Source organism: Pinus tabuliformis, chromosome 3_1 (genome assembly GCF_031772625.1).
Source record: "Pinus tabuliformis cultivar Carrire ecotype Pingquan chromosome 3_1, CPIR1, whole genome shotgun sequence".
NCBI classification, from domain to species: Eukaryota; Viridiplantae; Streptophyta; class Pinopsida; order Pinales; family Pinaceae; genus Pinus; species Pinus tabuliformis.
This window is the reverse complement of record NC_142301.1, coordinates 686,901,474-686,909,236: the sequence shown is the minus strand read 5'-3', so window position 1 is coordinate 686,909,236 and position 7,763 is coordinate 686,901,474. Positions and strand designations below refer to the sequence as shown.

At 35.4% G+C, this 7,763-nt stretch overlaps 1 pseudogene; it reads left to right on the top strand.

Moving 5' to 3' along the window:
* The first annotated feature begins 3,635 nt into the window (after window positions 1-3,635).
* Window positions 3,636-6,997, top strand: LOC149188983 (putative receptor-like protein kinase At1g80640; annotated as a pseudogene).
* The last annotated feature ends 766 nt before the right edge of the window (window positions 6,998-7,763 follow it).

Sequence of the window (7,763 nt, the reverse complement as noted above, 5' to 3'; positions counted from 1 at the left end):
ATTTTTTATTGGCGAAAAAGGAGCCTAGAGCTCGGGGGGGACTACTAGAAATCTAGTTCAACAGTTGGGAGGAATGTGGCAACCTCTAATGTATTTCCAAGAATTCTATATAAGTATATGAGTACTTTGGAATATGAATTAAATAGGCTAAGTTTCAAGTTCATAAATGACAATGTACTTTGTTATGAACATGTATTACAAATGTGTGTATTGATGAGTTAGGGTGGTTAATACCAATATTGCAAACATTGGCATCGGGATAAAATCGACAAAGGTCCGTAAAAACAAAAAATCATAAAAATCAGGGAAATATCGGTAAACATCGACAACATTAAGATACCATAAAAATATATTTAAAAATTGGTAGACATCGGCTAGGCCAAAAAATCGTGATTTCGAGATAAAATTGGGATGATATCGAGATGTTCGCAACACTGGTTAATACTACTAATAATTATGTGGAAAAGTATATAGGCATTTTTATGTAGCATTCAATGCAAGAGAACTTGGAGTTGAGGATAAAAGACTTAAGATAGAGCATCTAAAAAGTTAAAGCCCTAAATATTCCTCCTACTGTAGAAATTCGGGTGAGGTAACCATACCCAAGAGCCCAAAACTAATTCCCACTATATAGAGGGAGTACAAGTTTGTTGTTGATATAAAAATAGGAAAGTCAAAGAAAGTTGGATAAATTAGATGTTTACCCAAAAAAAATAAGTAAATACATGTGAATAATCAACCTCAAATGTATAGCATTCAACTTGTTTATAAATTTGTATACTATCTCAGTTTGCAAAGAGAGATAAATATTACAAAATAGAAAACTATAAAGTTGAATGAGAGTAGAAATTGGAGCCAAGGTTAACTTATCATAGGCCATTGAGAGAAAGGAAAACCTAGTTGACCTAGCATCAACATGAAATCCTTATCTATAATAATAATAAGGCTCTGAAGGAACCTTAGGTAGAAACCCATGACATGAGCCTACCATGCTTTCCAACCTATAAACTTAGTTCTAAACCAAGATAATACATATACTATTTGTGAATATATGTTATGTATAGTAAGACTAACTATTTTATATTGAAGAAACGACACACTCAAATCTCTGTGCATGTAGAGAGAATCTTCAAGAAAATCATATTATGGTTGAAAATTTAAAAGAAAAGTAAACCCAACATTGCCATGAGCCCATAATCCTTATGATTAAAAAATTACAACAGAGTAAAAGAATTAAATACATTATAGTCATTTTGCAAAAATGGGTTTCAACAATCGACTATACAATTCTCGGTCATAACCAAAATTAAGGTATATGGAGTAATTATGTTTGCATTAAGAGGAAAACCTGCATTCAAGAAAAAATATAGATACTCTAACTACAAAGGTCAGGCCTATGCCCTGTACCCAAACAAAACTCTCAAAGAAATTACACAAATTAAATAGGAAAAGCCCTTATGTATTAAGGCTTTCCATTTCCTAAACCCTCATAAAGATAATGTAGCTCAATGAGAAAGAGCCAAACATTGAGACAATTACTTCGAAACATGTGAAAGGCATGAAGAGAAATGAGTACCTATAAGTGCCAGAATGGAAACGAGCAACATTACAAGCAAATGAATCGTGAGTGTGCCTTTCGAATGAAACCAAAATAAAGAATAAAGGCCTAACCTGTAAGTATAGTAACCTTTATTCATATATTGGAGCCATGAAGAAATTATACTAGAATAAGTAAAAATGAAATTCCATCTCAAACAAGTGTTTTACCTTGCAAAAGGGTAAGTGAAATCCCCATGTCACTACCAATAAATAATGGGGTTTACACTCAGTTAACATAATAAAAGAATATAGAAACCATATTGGTAAGAAAATAGAGCTAGGGTTTAAAGATTAGGGTTGCCATGAGAAGGGAATGAGGCCAGAATTCCACAGCAAGTCTGGCTGTTGTGACTAAACCTTGGAAAAGAGTCCATGATTCCCCTGCAAAGAATTCAAGCAATGAGAATTAAGAGATTAACTCTACGCCAAATACATGCCAACAATTGTAACTTAAGGAAAACCTAAGTAAACTATGGAAGGGCAGGGTCAGTATGGACCTAGTTCAAAAACCATGCCACTATCGATGAGATGCAATCTTCGTTGAAAAACAACTTTAAACAAACATGATCCATGGAGGTAACTTTGTACATGGCTATACCTTCTATTTCCCATTTTTTCCTCCATAATTGCAAAGTTCTTCTCTTATATTGGAAAATATGCAAATGACACAATTCAGTGGAGGAGCAAAGGGTAGGCAATTACCCTAATAGTACTAGGTTTCATCTCCAGTGTAGATCATTCAAAATTGATCACCACCATCCCAAGTGCATGATCACGTGGCTGGGGTGTGGTCCAACATGCGATCTCCTACAATGTGGCCCCATCATGTGATTTAGATTCTGTGTAACGTTTGTGTAAGAACCAAGGTTCCACGAAGGCACTCCAACAATTAAAAATTTCAATACATTTCATATATGTATAACAAACACATGAGATGGAACCAAGGTAGACTTAGTAACAATGATATAGTGTGTGCGGTGGTATGGTTATTATAAGGCCACCATAATGGATAGATATGTTGATATTGGAAAAGCTAATTACTATCATATACAATATATGTGTGGACTTGTGTTAGGTCATTGACCTAGCATGGCCATGGTCTTAATCCTAGCAAAGAGAATGTTTGAATGAATATGAGCTTTAAGGAGTAGTCAAGAAAAGCCCAAATACAATATCTAGCCTCAACTTGGGATTCAAGCGAGACTTGAGAATGAAAAATATTACAATGTTTCTTGATAATGAATAAAACGAATTGAGTTGATAATGAGATGTTTCCTTATCATATCCATGGTTTAACCATTTTATTGTCACAAATAATGTAAGCAATTTAAAAAAAAAATTACTATGTAAGTAGTAATTTTAATTTTTAATTTGGGTGAACTTAGGCAAATGTTACATTTATTTATCAACGAGAGCAATATATATATAAAGCATGTCAACTCTATATTAAATACTAAAATAATTTCACATCACATCTCCTATATACTAAATTGTAATGTTTTATTATTCTTAAATACTAGTTTCTTCAATTTTTATTATAATTAAATTAACCTAAATTTTCAAATATTAAATAATTTATTTATAATTTTAAAATAAAATCTAACAAATTAAATTAATTATGTCGTAAGGTGTTTCCCTTTGAAATGAATTGCCCCAGCCGCCGCTGTGTCCTATTGTTGACAGTGGATTTGTGGTGTTAGATGATTGAATGAAGTGTGATCGTTGATCCAACACTGATCCAAAACTAAACGGTTAATGAGGGAGCGGGATGGACGCATGGCCAACGAGCCATTCGTTTCGCAGCTGACAGTGGTGGTCAATTGCAGGTCCGTGGCCATGGGACCATTTGTTGAGTTGTAGTGTGTTGTTCCTGTGCACTGTGAGTGTTTTGCAATGCGTGATATGTGTGGGCTCACGGATAAGCGCTGAAGGACCAGTTTGCATGTACAGCTCTTCAACTAACTCGTCTATCAGTTTATTTTATTTTTCTTTTCCATGTTTTTTGTGTCTCTTAGTGCTGACATGATTCACTACAACTTCGTGAGGGGGGATGTTTCATGTGTTTTGCAGTGGGCAAGTTCAGATGGTAACTAGTTTTATTATTTTTTGAAGCGCACACTCATTTGGAGGCCTGAACTTCACTTGTGGAGGACTGCTGGGCATTTGGTGCTGCAAATCTTGTTGTGATCAGTGAAGATCAACTCTCTGTTCAGATCTGTTTACATTCTCGCTTGAAGTGTTCAAAGAAATCCAATGTAAATGGGATTTGATCTACCCCGTGTATTCTTGTTACCAATTTTACAAATTTGAGAGCAGTGCTATGCATTTTTGGGTTTGAACCTTCCTTGAGAAAATGCAGATATCTACCTCTTTGAATATCTCCTGAGCTTTCTGCCACAGCCTGACTGACTTTCAAGTAGAACTCATTTTCAAGATGGGGCATTCAGTTTTACTGCATATTTTGATTCTGAGTCTCTCTCTTTTTAACAAACTCGAGACTGCAAAGGGACGTTCTTTACTGGTGCCTACCTCTGCGCCAGTTTCTTTGCATTTCACACTGTCATCGGCTTCCCTACTTGATGATCCCCTGGCAAAAAGAAATGCATCAACTAAACCAGAAAATTCAACCGGTAAGAGCTTCAATGCCAGCCTTTTCATTAAATTTTTGAAGAGTATATTTATGCTAAAAAATACAGCCTGTGTAGGATTTCTTCAGAAATTGAAATCTCTCAATTTGAATTGCTTGTTTGCATCTTTCTACAAGTTCTGAGAAGTCATTGTGCTTTGTCCTTTTGACGATTGCAAAATGGGTTGTGTGTTCAGACACAGGTTCTCCAATGCAGATAGACAAAGAATCTCATCACATCAACAAAGGACTGCTATTGGCAATTATCATACTGCCAATATTTGTTGGATGTATCATGATTTCTTCAGTTTGTACTTGGTTGTATAGAAAGACTTACAACTCTGCTCCTTCTTCACCTCAACCTCATGCATTCAAGCGAAATTTAGATCCAGACGCCTTAGGTTGGTATCACCACTATGTCATATTTTATCCCTTTCACTGTGTGAAACCAAAGCCTCTCTTGATGTGTACACCAACAGGGCAGCCACAAGAGAGTGGTGCTTCCTATGGAGATATTGTTTGATTGGATTTGGGGTTGAGATTCGATGACTTCCCCAGTTGAATCTGTGTGGATATCTTTTGGATGTATGTATACATATTAACTATTATGCATTACTGCTAGTGCCGTGGAATGGTTTCCATGACTATAGAAATTCTTCTCCTCTGTCAAACTATTATTTTTCGTGGGGGTTAACATAATAAACATCAGACTTGATTTCATGATTTGAATCATTTGATAAAATCAAAATTTTGGATTCTAACAAATTATAAAAATCCATGGGTGCGGATGACCTCTGTTTACATGAGAGTTCAATTAGTTACATTACGACTATTTTGATCTAGGGTTAGCTCACTAAGTTGCCTGTAATTTGAATTTTCACAGATGCCTATAGGGGTATTCCACTCATGCCTCTCTTGAGTCGTTTGAACTCGCGTGTTTCTAAGAAAAAGGGATGTGCAACTGCAATTGAATATTCTAAGCTGCTAACAGCTACAATTAACTTCAGCAACAATAACATACTTGGAGAGGGTGGATTTGGGTGTGTATACAAGGCAATGTTTAATGATGATTCCTTTGCTGCTGTGAAGAAGCTAGATAAGGGTAGTAGACAGGCTGAGCATGAATTTCAGGTAGGTATAAAAACGTTACAGGTATTATTTTGGAAGCTGGCTGCTTCTTCAAACTTAAGAAGATATTAGTGAAGGCATTTTCTAGGGGGTGCCCTAAAGTTGCCCTTTTGAGTGTCTTTTCTTTTGTGGATTTGGTGATGCACTGCATTTAACATATTGCATTGTGCTTTTTTGTTCTCCCTATAATTTTAGAACTTAGAAGAAGCTTTGCTGATTTCATCTATTGGTATTGTCATTGGTTGCAGAATGAAGTGGAGCTAATGAGAAAAATATGACATCCAAACCTTGTTTCTTTGCTTGGGTTCTGTACTCATGAAAATACACGGTTTTTAGTATACGATCTGATGCAGAATGGCTCTTTGGAAGACCAATTACATGGTAGCTTTCTCCAACCACTGGGCAAGTTCAATATTGCCTATGTTTTGAAGCCTTTTATTTGTTCAAACAAACTTGATACTACCATTCGTCATGGATAAACTAGTAGGCCATGAGTAAGCAGCCTTTCACAGCTATGCTTTGTTAAGAAACTGTGCTGGATTGCTTGTCAGGACCATCTCACAGATCTGCACTTACATGGTTTTTGCGGATGAAGATAGCCCTTGATTCAGCAAGGTAGTTCTAACACAGATAATTTGATTCCCTACTACTAGATTTTACCAATTGAAATCACTTTTTCACTTGGTCCTCTATCAACCTAGGAGCTCAAGCTTACCATGGTTTTCTTTCTTTTATAGGGTCTAGAACACTTGCATGAGCACTGCAACCCTGCAGTGATTCATCGAAATTTCAAATCATCAAATATTCTTCTTGATGCAAGCTTCAACGCCAAGGTGAGGGCAAGTTTTTCCAATCTCCCACTTACACTGACTGTAGTGTTAAAAATAGTAATATCATTAAATCTGCCTGGAAATGAATGTTTCTTATGTAATATTTATCAGTTAATTTGGGAAGATTCTTATAAAGCATTAAGAAAGTTTCCTAGAATGTAATTGACAAAAGCCTTAGTAAATGTACGGCATGTGCATTACATTCAATGGGAGATTCTGTGAGATGGGAATTCCATTGCTTTCCTACTAATTTTTTTTTTTACTTTATGAACTGTTTTAAGCATCAGTTATTTTTTTGTAAAAATATTTTCATGTAGGCCTTTAGTTTTTCTTTTCTATCAATTTCGTGACATGTGCAGCTATTTGTATTAATTTATTATTGCTTATCATGAATTATACTTTGAGAAATTTCTAAATAGATTTATTTGTCCATCTTGGTTTATGTTCTTTAAAACACTTGGTCCGAAGTGAAACATTTCCTAAGTAGATGGTATTGTAATCACCGCTCTCTAACCACTGGCTATGGATGTAGCTTTCAGATTTTGGTCTTGCAGTAACAAGTGCAGGATGTGCTGGTAACACAAATATTGATCTAGTAGGGACATTGGGATATGTAGCTTCAGAATACATGCTTGATGGTAAGTCTCTAATAAAGAAATTAGATCCAATTTTGAATTTCTCTCATTGTTCGCATATATATAGTGATATATAGTGTAGTAGAGATTAAAATATTAGTCCACCTACAATGATGTATTACCTGGAGTGTTGAAAGTATCTACGGGCCACAGTACAACAAATTACAATGCATGATCATTATAGATACACAATAGATTTGAGTTTTATTATAGAGAACAAACATGTGTCTAGTAAAATGCTGAATGATATTTGTGGTTGATTTTGAAACCAATCATAAAGAATCAAAATTTTCCAGTTGTCTTTATTTTGTATAAACATACCACAATAGATACATACCTATAGCAGGGTCAAATTGGATGCCTTTCAATAAAACCAAAGTCATTGCTGCTTTAAATTTTGGTTCAGATACAAGTTAAAATCAATGTCTATCTCTTTTTAGTCTTGCAAGAGGTTACATATAAAAATATGCATTTACCTTGGACACATGACATGAAAATGAACCTTTTGTCATGTTTTGTCTACTATAAAGTTATCTTGCATCTTAAAAGTTGGAGCGTTCGTGTGAGGATTCATTATGAAAATTTCTCTCGTGTGCAAAATGATGTGTGTTTGGTATCCTACAAGTCTTCTAATTCATAGGACACATGCCTAGGGGATCATGTGTTATGAATCCCACATGTTGGACATGGATTTGTAAGGACGAGTTTGGCACATGTCCGGTTAATGTTTGGTATCTTACAAGTCTTCTAAGTTAGATGACACACACCTAGGGGGTCATGTGTCACAATTTCCACATGTCAGACATGGATTCGTGAGGACGAGTTCAGGGCATGTGCCAAACTCATGTTCGAAATGTGCTCTAAATGTGTCCCAAGTTTAGGACACATGTTTGTCAAAAGTGGCTCGTGGGTTTCAAAAAGGTGACTTGTCTGTCTTTTTTCCTC